The sequence below is a fragment of the Pongo abelii genome, chromosome 9 (genome assembly GCF_028885655.2).
Source record: "Pongo abelii isolate AG06213 chromosome 9, NHGRI_mPonAbe1-v2.0_pri, whole genome shotgun sequence".
NCBI classification, from domain to species: Eukaryota; Metazoa; Chordata; class Mammalia; order Primates; family Hominidae; genus Pongo; species Pongo abelii.
The window spans coordinates 108,393,187-108,407,100 of NC_071994.2; positions in this window are offsets into that span (position 1 = coordinate 108,393,187).

The window sequence follows — 13,914 nt, forward strand, 5'->3', positions numbered from 1 at the left end:
TTTCGACTCCAGAAAGGGTTCTCTGACTAAACAAAAGTATGCCAGTTTGCTCTTTTTCTGGGTTCACATAGCATTCTGGGCAAAATTCTATCACGGAACTTAGGACTTCCTGTTAACATTATAAGTTGCCGCATTTATCTGCACCTACTTGTCAATAAATGCCTTGAGATTAGGAACAAAGTATTTCTCACGTTTTTAACCCCAGATTTTAGAACGACACTTGATTTAAACATATTGTTAATGAATAAATTAATAATATATGAAATTATTTCTGCTGTCTCCAAGTTTATTTGGTAAAAATGAAACTTCTCCACCCAATTGTTTTCATTGTCTATTGTTGCAACAACATAGGAAATAGTATGATCTTTTCTTTCTCTTTATATATTCACGTCCTTTAATAATATTCAATATCTAAGAAAGGGGGTCAAGACACAGCAAAAATAAAATTAAACTTGATGTCGGAAAAAATATTAACATTTCTTGTTCTATAAAAAACTAGCTAAATATCTGAGTATTTCTCTTAGCTTCTCTATGTTTCAGCTTTCTCACAAACTAAGAGACAATCTCTGATGTTAATTCTAACTCCAAAGTGTTGCCACCTCTCTATTCTTTACTATTGTAAAGCCTAATAACCTTATTTTCTAGGACATGGTTTTAATTTTTCTATTCTTTGTTTTCTAGGCCACAGAATCTTTTTTTGTAGGATTCCTAGTTACCTAAGATATAAAACACAATGTGGTGGCCTTCTAAATTCTGCTTTCTTCTCTAAGTTTGTAACACACTATTGCTAAATCACTTTTGTGTCAATCTCTTGAAACTGTCATCTCTCTATTTCAGTGAGTCTCCTTTGCCCTCAGATCAAATACCGCTTCTCAATGTTACCTTCAAAATGTTGAAACTAGACATACTCTGTCTCCTTTCTTTTGTCTCCTTTCAACCTTATTCCTTACTCTGCTTTTCTTGGCAATCCCAACTTCTGTCTAGCAGCATTTTGGCCATGCTGCCCAGCTCACCCCTGTTCCATCTTTCTATTCAGTTAAGTAAGAGTTCAGTACCTATCTCCTTCAAACACTTGTGTCCAATTAACCCTTTTTCTCCTTTGACCTCACAGGGCTCCTGAGAAACCGATCCAACTCAATGTACCAAGTAACGAATAATCTGGCAAAATACACATATTGTCAAGTTCATAGCACAAAATACAGTCATTTAAAGAAGAAAATTGCTTAAATATGAAATAAACCCAGAAACACCTAGGTCTTGGTCTCGGATTTGTCTTCACTCCTCCTGGAGGAAAGCTTATAACTTAAGTGATGCAGCACCAGACTCACCAAGCTTTCTAGCACTCCTGAGAATCTAGTAGGTGGAATCTCTACACGTTTTTAGCTATCTGATAAATGCATACATTTAATGTGGGTGATCTTTACTTTCCAATTAAAATATATGTATAACGCTGTTCACTAGTACTTTTAAAATTTTTTAAAAAATCAAAGAATATGAACTCTTTGGCAATGTGGCCAAAATATTTTCACATATTAACAGCTGAAATGGGCTTGATACATCATCTAGTTAAAAACTCATTGTTTTACAGATGAGGATATTGAGGCATGCCAAAGTGAAGATATGTATTGAATGTCTCACTGTTTTTAAATAGAAAGCCAATATTAAGGCATAATTTTTCCAATGCTCAGTTTCACCACGCTTTATAATTTTGGCTCTTGAATATGTTGTCAGAACACAGGCAGCCTAATCACATTATGGCAACTCTTCTTAAACTGATTTCTGAATACCATTGACAAACACTTGGTGGAAAAAGGCAAGGATAGCTTTATTATAACTAGCAGCCAACAGTACAAGGAACACTCCTGCACATCCATATTTATGCCTTTCCTCATTACACCTGAGACTTCATTAAAGAAAAAACATAATAAGATTTGCATTAAAAAATAATTCTCGATATTTCTTAGTCTTGCTGTCACCACTTTACTGATGAAGTAAACCGGTAAATTTTGAGGCTTAACTTTTAAGATCAGTAATAAATAGCTATATTGTTATTAGAAACATTATTTAGAGGTAGTTATAGAACATTTGAAGTACATATAAGTTTTGAATTCTAATTTTTTTGAGACAGAGTCTTGCTCTATTGCCTTGACTGGAATACAGTAGTAGCATTATGCTCACTGCAGCCTTGAACTCCTAGAGTCAAACAATTCTCCCATCTCAGCCTCCTAAGTAGCTGAGACTACAGGTGTGTGCCACTGCATGTAGCTAACTTTTAAAATTTTTTGTAGAGACAGGGTCCTGCTATGTTGCCCAGGCTGGTCTTAAACTCCTGGCTTTAAGTGGTCCTCCAGCCTTGGCTTCCCAAAGTGCTGAGATTACAGGCATGAGTCACCACGCCCAGCCTATAATTGTTTTTAATAGCTATTACTTTATAGAAGTAGTCTCATTAAGTGTTAATTAAATAATCTAGTGCTGTAGCTTGAAGATATGTCCCTAATATAATTTTTAATAATATAGGTAAAATGGACACCACAAGTAACTCCTTTTATATTTCACACCTGCATGTACTAGTGACAGAAATTTGCTATAATTTTCTCTATTATATCATCTTGATAAACTTATCTAAGAGTCTGTTTTTTTGTGTGATTTTAATCCCTGGTGTTCATAAAGTGAAGAAAACAGAAACTTGAAAATCTGTCACATTTTTAAATGAATTTGCATCCTTTAGTTGTAATTGTAGCTGCTATTCACTCATTAGTTAGTCAAGCACCAGGCTTATCAGTTTATATGTGAGATAACACTTAATAATTGAAACAGCCTAAACATTTATTTTATTATGTAGATTAAGAACTTATCCCGGATCAAGTAGTTTGTATTTTTATTTGACCCAGATGTTGCTTACTCCAAAAACCCATGATTTTGAAAAATAAAGTTACGTTAATTGATCGTGCTGTATGTGCCTGGCACTAGTGCCAGCTCAAATGATTGCAGAAGTGAACTAGGAAGTCTTGATCTTTACCATCCTCAAGGTTACTACAGATATGAACATTTATCCAAAGAATCTTCTGTATTAAAAACAGTAAATGACATAATAATGGGAATTTTTTTAATCCTAAAGAGACACATAGATATTGGCAATAACATTTATACAGAAGAAAGTTTAACTGTTTTGAAATGGCAAAAAATTTTTAAAAATTAGAAAAATAAGCTAAAATACATTCCTAAACATGTCACAACATTCTACCCTTTTAAAATATTATGAAAGGGTATTTAATTACAAGGGCATAATTTATTAATTAATTCATTCAGAAATGTTTGTAAATATATGTATAGTACTTTGGACACGAATATAATATATATTTTTTAGCATGATTGTATGTGGACATAATTATTTCTTTAAAAGGTGTTTCATGTCTCTGTAAAGTCTCAAATTTAAATATTCTTCTAAATGATTTTATAAAGTTATCTGCTAACCACAAATATACAATAAGCAGTAACTGTAACTGTGGCAATTCCTCAGGGAACAAACATATTTTTAGATCTCTACATTAGAAATAGCATATTTGAAATACTAAGTCTTTGGTAATCTCTGAATAAAAATTACACATATCAAAATTTTAATACACTATTTTCTTTTGTAGAAAAAGATTATATACATTTTTTATTTTATGAATCCACACATAATAAATATTTGCACCTTCATTAGTCATGAAACATTGATGTAATATGAAGAGTTTCAAACCAGAAAGACATATGACCTAAATTTGAATTTGGGGATTATACAACGGCTGGTGGTATTTTTCAGACTCTTTTCATTAAAAGGGAAGGAGCATAATACCTAATTTGTAAATTGATGACAGAAATTTCAAGAATTTGTTAAAGAAGCTGGCATATGATAGACACTCAGTTAATCAAAATAATCCTAGGAATAACTATAGTGCACAGTTGAGTGTCTTTACAGATGATCAATAAAAGTTAAAAATTCTTAACATCAAAGCATGAATGAATTGTGTTCTTCATTCATTCATTCATTCATTTGAATGCCAACTACATTCAACATCAAGCCTATTCCAATCCCTGGGCTACAATAGTCCCTACACCTGAAGTGTTCTTCCTTAAATATTCAAAAGTCTGACTGTATCTTCCTTGACAATCCTTAAAGAGTAGCATCCTTTTATTCTCTGTTCCCTTGCACTGTCATTGTCTGTCTGACAGTTTATCATTTATCACATTTGCTTATCTCTGTTGTAAGATTTCACTATGCAGATGTAAGCTTTACAAGGTCTGAAGCTTATTTATATTGTTTATGGCTATACAATCAGTACTCTGAATTGTGTCAAGTATATTACATATATTTTTTACAGGAAATCTGAGGTCGTTATCATTATTGTCTTTCAATACGTAATATGTCTTTCATTCCTCGGGATACTTTTAAGATTTTCTCTTTATTGATGATTTTGAAAATGTTTTATTATGCTGTATCTTGATGTTGTTTTATTCATGTTCCTTATGCTTTTATTTCATTGAGCTTTTTGGTTCTGTGGAGCTATAGTTGTTTAAAACAAATTTGGAATAATTTTGGCCATTATTTGCTCATATATTTTCTCTGTCTATCTCTCTTTTTCAGGGAACACAATTGCACATATATTACATTTCTTGAAGTTGCCCCACAGCTCTCCAATGCTCTGTTTATTATCCTTAGTTTTTTGTTCTCTTTGTGTGGCATTTTGGATAGATTCAATTGCTATGCCTTCAAGTTTACTAATCTTTTCTTCTGCAATGTCCCATCTGCCATTAATCTCATTTTTTGAATTTTTCAGCTCACGATTTACAGTTTTGACAGAAATATACTTTGGGTCCCTTTTTGTCTGCCATGGCTCTATTTAACTTTTCATACATATGAAATAGAGTTATCAGAACTATTTTAATATAGCTGTCTTTTAATTTAACATCTGTATCCATTAAGCCTTACTTTCGATTGATTTTTCTACTCCTTAGGGATCATATTATCTTGCCTCTTTGAAAACCAGATAATTTTTTGGTTAGCATTGCCAGACATTGGCATTTTTACTTTGTTTGTTGAAGGATATTTTTGTATTAAGTATCTTTAATTAGTACTTTATATTTCATATAAAAAACCTCAAGCATATATGTGTGTGTAAGGGCATGTGTATGTCTTTGTCTATATATTCTCGGGCTGTATTCTACTTAGGATATTGTAATATATATGTATGTGCCATATATAGATATACACATATTATAATATCACATGTATATACACATATATACACATATTACAATATCTTAACTAGAATACAGCTCAAGAATATACAGACACTATATATATACATACACTATATATATATACACTATATATACATACACTATATATATATACACTATATATACACATATATACACAAATATGTATATATATACACATATATACACCATATATATACAATATGTAAAGTAATAGTGTACAAAAATATTTGTCATCATGTGATAAAGAAAATGATCCTTGAGTATATATATATAGAGCGTGTACATATATATATAATCCTCTAATATGTATAGTATATTATTCCTATAGTGTATACATTATATACTATATATATATACTCCACAGATCCTATAGTATATAATATATATAATATCCTATTCATATTTTTCAGCTTTATTCTAGGATAAAATTGAGAGATTTGGACATAGTTTGATCTTATCTGACCTTGCTCTTAGGATTTGTAAGGGAGAACAAGAGTAGAGCTCAGTCTCAGGGTAATCTTTCCCCACTACTGAAAAAAGATTCTTCTGTGTACTCCACATGACGCTCTGTGAATCATGAGGTTTTCCATCATGGCAGGTGGGAATAGACCACAGTCCAGCCTTATGTGAGCGCCAGATACTCCTCTATAAGCCTTTCGAGTGTTTACTTTCCTAGCCTCAGCTAGTTTCCCCATACAGGTAATACTGATCATTACATAGCAGAATACTTAAGGGGGCCCTCTACAGATCTCTGGAGTTCTCCTTCTGTGGAGTTCTCTCTCCTTTCTGGTGCTCTGTCCTTCAAATTCTGGCAGTCTTAGTCTCTCTGGACTGCCATGTCCATATTCTTCACTCACAGAGCTCACCAAGCTCTGTCTCAACTTTCCCTTCTCTGCAGCACAGTATGGGAACTTACTCAATGCAGTAAAATTAGCATTCAACCAATTGACTTTAGTTGTTTCCCATGTCTTAAGGATCATTGTCTTCATCACGTGATGCCTAATATTTTGTACACTATTACTTTATGTATTTTGTCTGTTCTCAGTTGTTTCAGGGGAGAGTACAGCTGTTCTTCATTACTCTAAATTGACCATAAATGGAAGTCCTATCAATAGGGATTGAAGGCAGGGTGTAAATACATCAACCAAGGTCCACTATTTTCCAAATCTGATCATGATTCTTCTGTCTACAAGGCAAGTTTAACAAGGAGATTCTATATTCTATATTCAGAAATACATTCACGTGTTTCCTGGGTTTTGTTCAGATGGAGTCTGGTATGGTTTCCCACACCTTGCACTGTGCTGTGTTCAGACACTACCAGTCTTCTCTGATTGGCTTCCTTTGTCCTACTCCTTTTAAGTTGATTAAATTCTAGCCACTAACCAGGACAAATAAAAGGCTTTGTGTACCACTTCCTCATAGGAGAATACATTCCCCATCCAAATCCATTGAAATAAACAAGTTTCTTGTTTTCTCCCTGAACTGGTAAGATTTTTATTGGAAATTAAATATTTCAGACTTTATTCAATTTTTAAAATTTCCTACTTTCTGACTTGCTCATTTGAGCATCCTAACCCTTTGGGGTGTGTTAAAGTACAAGTCACTAGTATTTAAAACCTTGTTCTGTGCATTTTAAAACACACCCCACTCCCATTAAATGCAGAGTTTATGGTACTAAATGTACCCTTTTCTTTTCAGATACCTGAGAATTTCATTTTCTTTATTGCGAGGTTGATTAAATGTTGACCTCAACCTCTAAATTCACTTTTGTCCAGCATATCTAGGTTATTATGGTTGAAAGGAGTTTGGAATTAATTGCCTATGAAAGTTTTATTTATATGTCTGTGTATAAATATTTTGCTTAATTTTTACTGAATGTAAAGTGTCCATACATGTCAGTCATGTAAGTGCCTCCACAGCAACGAAATTCTCAAATATTTCAAAATAAATAATAACACAAAGTCTACTGACTAAGAAGTTTACAAACATGGATGTATAACTGGTTTGTGTGTGTGGGTGCAAGTGTATGATCTATGAAACTATGCTTTATTTTGAAATGTTAATTAATAACTCATGAGGAAAAATAAAATTCAGTGAGAAATTACATATGTAAGTTAATAAAGGATTGAACTAATTTTATTGATTTGGCAAATGTTTAAATTTTTAATATCAAATTAATTAAAAACCAAAGAACATAATTAACTGTTGAAACTAAATTAAGTGATATGCATTATTTCTAAATAGAAGCTGAAGAAATATGAACTGAAGCCAAGAAGCAAAATAGATTCCAACCTCAGACAAATACAATCCAGTGGATTGTAAAAGAAATGTGATTTTAACTAGATATTAAACAAAATAGGACTAGAGACAAAAAAAACTCTGGTGGTAATAGACCAGAAAAAGAAACCCAAGCCCAAAAAACACTCAATGAATTTTACCTGGTGATAAAAAGATGACGTGAGGTAATTTTTAAATGAGCAATAAACCACTCAATATCTTACAGTTGAATAATTCAGTTTTAATAAAAAAGAATCCAATAAATCAAGTTCTTATAAAAGATACAGTATAGATTTTATTATAACATCGGTAACTAGAAATATAAAACATTAATTTCAGGTTTGAAAAAAGATTCAAACTGACATGCTCATTTCTCCCACATGTAATATGTACACAGAGATATATTTTTTTTTAAATATTTAAATGCAATAGTGAACTATGTAGGATTCTAAGCTATTGTTTTTTCACCAATTCTTATAGTGACTAATTTTTTCCACCAAGCTTTTCGAGATTATTATAAATAGGACCACCTATGAGTTTCAAGCTCTTATATGGTTCCCCTTAACGTGGATACAAAGTCATTTTACAGAAGATTTAATAGCTCACATGGCATTTGGTTTAGTCTTTTCTTTAGAATTTGACACAAAACTAGTAGTACTAACATTTCTAAAAAAAAGCAAGCAGAAATATGAATTTATTAAAAATAAATAAGACACAAAAATAACCATACATAAAAGTAAAGGAAAATATTATTTTCTTGAATAATAGTGGAAAGTAAAATTAAGATATGTATATTGAATGTAAAAATGCTTTCTCTTTTGAGTGAATCCTCATAGCTACTCTGCAAGCCCTCTTTAATATTTACCGATGTCTTTACAGCTCATGTTTTGACATAAAAACCCCACTTCCAGGAAAGTACAATAAGAAAATAATCAGTGGTGGCTGCAAGATCTGTGAAAGATAATATTCAGTTTAATACACAGTGTTTATAACAACAATTTTGAAAACCAGGATAGGTTGCGAAACCTACTAATCTGACAAAGGGCTAATATCCAGAATTTACAATGAACTCCAACAAATTTACAAGAAAAAAACAAACAACCCCATCAAAAAATGGGCAAAGGATATGAACAGACACTTCTCAAAAGAAGACATTTATGCTGCCAAAAGACACATGAAAAAATGCTCATCATCACTGGCCATCAGAGAAATGCAAATCAAAACCACAATGAGATACCATCTCACACCAGTTAGAATGGCGATCATTAAAAAGTCAGGAAACAACAGGTACTGGAGAGGATGTGGAGAAATAGGAACAATTTTACATTGTTGGTGGGACTGTAAACTAGTTCAACCATTGTGGAAGTCGGTGTGGCGATTCCTCAGGGATCTAGAACTAGAAATACCATTTGACCCAGCCATCCCATTACTGGGTATATACCCAAAGGACTATAAATCATGCTGCTATAAAGACACATGCACACGTATGTTTATTGTGGCACTTTTCACAATAGCAAAGTCTTGGAACCAACGCAAATGTCCAACAATGATAGACTGGATTAAGAAAATGTGGCACATATACACCATGGAATACTATGCAGCCATCAAAAATGATGAGTTCATGTCCTTTGTAGGGACATGGATGAAATTGGAAATCATCATTCTCAGTAAACTATCGCAAGGACAAAAAACCAAACACCGCATGTTCTCACTCATAGATGGGAATTGAACAATGAGAACACATGGACACAGGAAGGGGAACATCACACTCTGGGGACTGTTGTGGGGTGGGGGGAGGGCGGAAGGATAGCTTTAGGAGATACACCTAATGCTAAATGACGAGTTAATGGGTGCAGCACACCAGCATGGCACATGTATACATATGTAACTAACCTGCACATTGTGCACATGTACCCTAAAACTTAAAGTATAATAATAATAATAATAATAAAAAGAAAATAACCAGGATATTAGACATTTTAAATGATTAAAAATTGATTTAGAGTCAGGAAGGCAACCCAGGTCAAAAAGAAAGCACACAGGTGAAAGTAGCCCATTGGAGACCCTGCTTGGGCCAGGAGGGCATCTTGCAGTGAGTGACCTGGGGCAGCAGGAGCTAAGCTCCACAGAACACCTAGACCTGGGCTGGCAGGGTCCCTGCCTTGGGCACACATTTCAGGGGCCCTGCACATTGGAATTTTTTTTTGCATGGAAAGACAGGATCTGTGGCCCTAGGCCAGCAACTGTGTAAGCCTGTTCCTGTTTCTCCCCTTGGAGACACTCTAACCTTTTATGCCTTCCCAACCCCACAAGAGATTGAGTTAATGCCCGGAGGACCACGAAGACTCATGCATATGGGATGGTTTCTGGCCCCATAACTTCTTCATGGTTTCAGAAAGATGACTGGCAAGGATCACTCCCACTGGCAGGGACTGTATTTCTTTTAACAGAGCAGAAGATTGGTGTGGAGGAAAGATGCTGACATGCTGAGTTCTTTCTTTTCAACAGAGGAGAGTTCAGGACTTTGGGCAACTGGCACAGTTCACAGGCTATAGCCAAATGTGTGACCAGCATGCCTACTCTTGCCCTTTTGCTATCCCGTTGCTGTGCTGCCTGTGGTCTGCAGGTCCTGAAGGCTGAGAAGATGGCAGTAGTCATCCTGTTCCTGGGGAGTATACTACCACTGGTACTCTTCACAGGTTCCCCATCATATGTCAGGCAACCCTCAAGGTGTGTCTCAGCTTATCCTTGGAGGCTTTACATGACCGTCTACAACTTATTTCAATCAATATGCTCCATTACCACTGATTTGCCAATGATATGCTTTTTTCTATGAGTCTAAGCCATACCAAAGGAAAGATAAATATTCTCTGTGCAAATGAAATCACTCTTTTAGCTCTGCCTAGGAACTCTTGCCTACTCTACCACCTAGTACTATTGCCTGAGGGTAGGAAGGTAGGGAATGTGGTCAAAATTGAAAGAGATTATATTCTGTGATTGCAATGATAACAGAGTTCAAGAGAAGATACGTTGAAGGATGTGTTGTCTGACATCTTTACTATAAAATTATGTATGTTAAAGTCAACATAATCAGAAAATGAACTATCATTCACATTTTGTCTGAATACTGCAGGCAAAACTCGCATTTATAGTCACTATCAATGAAACATAGTAATGAAAAATTTTGAAAGAGTCACTGGAAGCCAAAGTTCATGGACTGCAAGGTGGATGATGCAGTGTCATGAGAAATAATGTAATCAGCAATAAATAATTGTTATTAAGAGACAGCAGGAGGAAGATTATTAAATATCATTTCAATACAGATAGGTTCAGAAGGCATTACAAGTAATAACAGCACTGCTGTTATTTTCGGGGAGATATTAACCAGGAATGGTACATTTGACAATACAAAATAGAAAAAGCTGGTTTCTGGATCTGTACAGAAAGCGATAGTGTCTAGACATCATGAATATTCACATGTACTGATGTGACAATAAACAAATACATATATGCTTCTACTCATTTTTCCAGACATTTATTGATATTCCTCCATACTTAACATGAATCTGTAAGTTTCTAAATCATTTTAATCAAAATATTTATAAAGACAAAAGCCACGAAAATATTTTTCTGGGACCCCACAAAACCTGTTGATGGCCTTGTTGCTACAAATAGGGTGGCTAAGCCAAAAAAAAAAAAAAGGCTATATTGAGCACAATGGGATCCAGGCTTCTTACCCTTGGAAAAGAGAAGTATAAATAGGTGAAGAGGCACATCTAGAATGAACTCTGCATTGTTGCACTACAAATAGAGTTACTGGTATAATCACATGGGTTTAACTTTATAAAGATAGAAATATGGATATGGATAGAGAGATGGATGTTTATAGATGTAAATATGTGCACATACAAATATATATTTATTCCAGTCCTGTACTTTGTGAAGGCACCTGAAGAGCAACACATCAGTAGTAATGAGCACACCTGGAATATAGATCTTGGTTGTTAATTATATTCTCCCCTGAAAGAATCCAGAACTTTTTGAAAAATGGTTGATCCAGGGATTGGACAGGAAAAGTAAAAGATGAACACAGAACTCCATCAGTGAGAAACACTAAAAAATGATGGAGACATGACAAAAAGACACAGGAGTTACATGAAAGAAGCTCAAACAGCCAATTGTAAAGTAATTTCAGGAGAAAACATGTAATGATAAGAGGGGATTATAATCTCAAATAAATGAGGAATCCACAAATAAGTAAATAAATAACCAGAAGAGGGGCAAATACTCTTTCTGACAATAAAAGCCAGCTAACAATTATAACTAAATGGCAGAATCAAATGGTCACTATTGGGAAACGATATAAAAAGTTTAAGCAAGGAAAAAAAAATCAATAGATGCTAAAATGCTGGGAGACAGTGGGATAAGAACAGGATTGTATATAGCCTGAAAATGTTTCTTTACATTTATTACTAATTAATATGTTGTAATAGAAAATATTACAAAGTGAAAACATGTTTATTACACATGGGGAAATGTAACTTTATAGTCTATCAGGTTTCATCTTAATGATTGAATGATGAAAGTAAGACTACTAGTAATGGGATGCATCAACATTATCTGGCACCTGGTAGGATGCAGTGAAAGAACACAGTATCACTTCTGTGATATTCTGGAGGATATTTCCTCATGATTGGACTTAGGTCCAATCATGAGGAAACACTGAACAAAGACACTTGGTTGACAGAAACCTAAGAGGAAATTGTTCTTGATGCAAGGCTGAGAGTTACATGCAATACTGCTCTCTATGATGTAAACAGAAACAGTGGAACATAATCAATGTTCTGCGTATTTCCAACAGCTCCTCTGTTTTTCTTTTTATGCTTTGTCACCTTTGGGTCTGGGGAGTTTCTCCCTTTCTCTCTCGTAGAGCTAAGCCCTATTGTTAATATATTCATCTTTCTCCCTTGGGACTCTATTGTCATCGTCCTTTATTGCCCTATGACATGAGTTAATAAATGTTGTCCTGTCAAACTAAGCATGTACATTGATACGTGTGCAATGGTCATTCCTCAGGAGACCAAAGCAATTTTGGTCTGACTCAATGACATCTGACAGAAACATTTAGCAGATCTAAGTCAGGTCTTATTGAAAATAGGAGTTCAGGAATCTATCTCTCGCTGGAAAGGAAACAGGGAAATTAGCTGAGTGGACATGTGTAAAATTCTCAAGGAATAATAGAGACCTAGAAAGTTATCTACATTAGCAAAAATGGAATGACATTTAAAAGATAGCACTGGTTCTCTAATTTTGTGTGGCAAATTATCACTGGCAAGCTTTAAAACAATGAATTTACTAGGTTCCACTTCCTAAAATTTTGATTCAGTAGGTCTAGTTTGGGGCTCAGAAAAGTTTTATTATTATCAAGTTCTTGATAGATTCTTTTCCACATTAATTAGAGAACCAACACCATAGCAGTATCTTGCAAAACTCATTCTGCTATTGTTAGTATTGACAACTGCTGCTGTTAATATAAATAACTTTCCTGGTCTTTGTAATTTCTTAAAAGATATTTGACCCTCTACAACATTTCTATTTAGTTAATTTCTCTACTTCCTCGTCAAGACAAGCAAAAGAGCTGGGTGTGGAGAGCATGGACCACACTCTGAAAGATATTGAATTATTGGATTAATTATGTATAATATTCACTTTTTAATATAGATATATGCACTCTTTAATCCAATAATTCAATATATATTAAATAATATATATATTCACTTTTAATATAGATATATTAGATGATTATATAGATAGACACAGACAGATATATAGATAGCACATTGCAGATCTCGACACAGTGGGAAAGCTGTTAGTTGTACCCAGTTTAAAATTGGTTTCCAACAGACGAATATATGAGATCAAGTGCAGATCTTTCTATGAGGTCTTCTCTTGGAATGCCCCCTTCCTCTGGCACCTGTCCCTGGGAAAATAGTTTGTGAGAACATCCAGCTTCCAAAGCCTCACTTACCCGCTCCTTTTCACGTATTTTCTACCATACCATTAGTGCACAAGATTTATTTAGTTAACATTTTCACAAACCGACATGTCTTCTTCACCTTTGTGACATCATTATCTATCACAGTGCCTGATACATACAAGATACCCTCGAGTTATATGTTAAACTAAAAGAACCACTTGTGTCTATTTTATGTTGCTATGCACAAAGTTAGCTTAAAATTGCACAAAGTTACCCTAAAATAACAAACATTTATTATCTTACTGTTTCTGTGGGTCAGAAATTCTGCATAATTTAGCTGGGTCCTCAGCTCAGGTTCTTGTGAGGCTGAAATCACAATGTTGACTCAGTATATC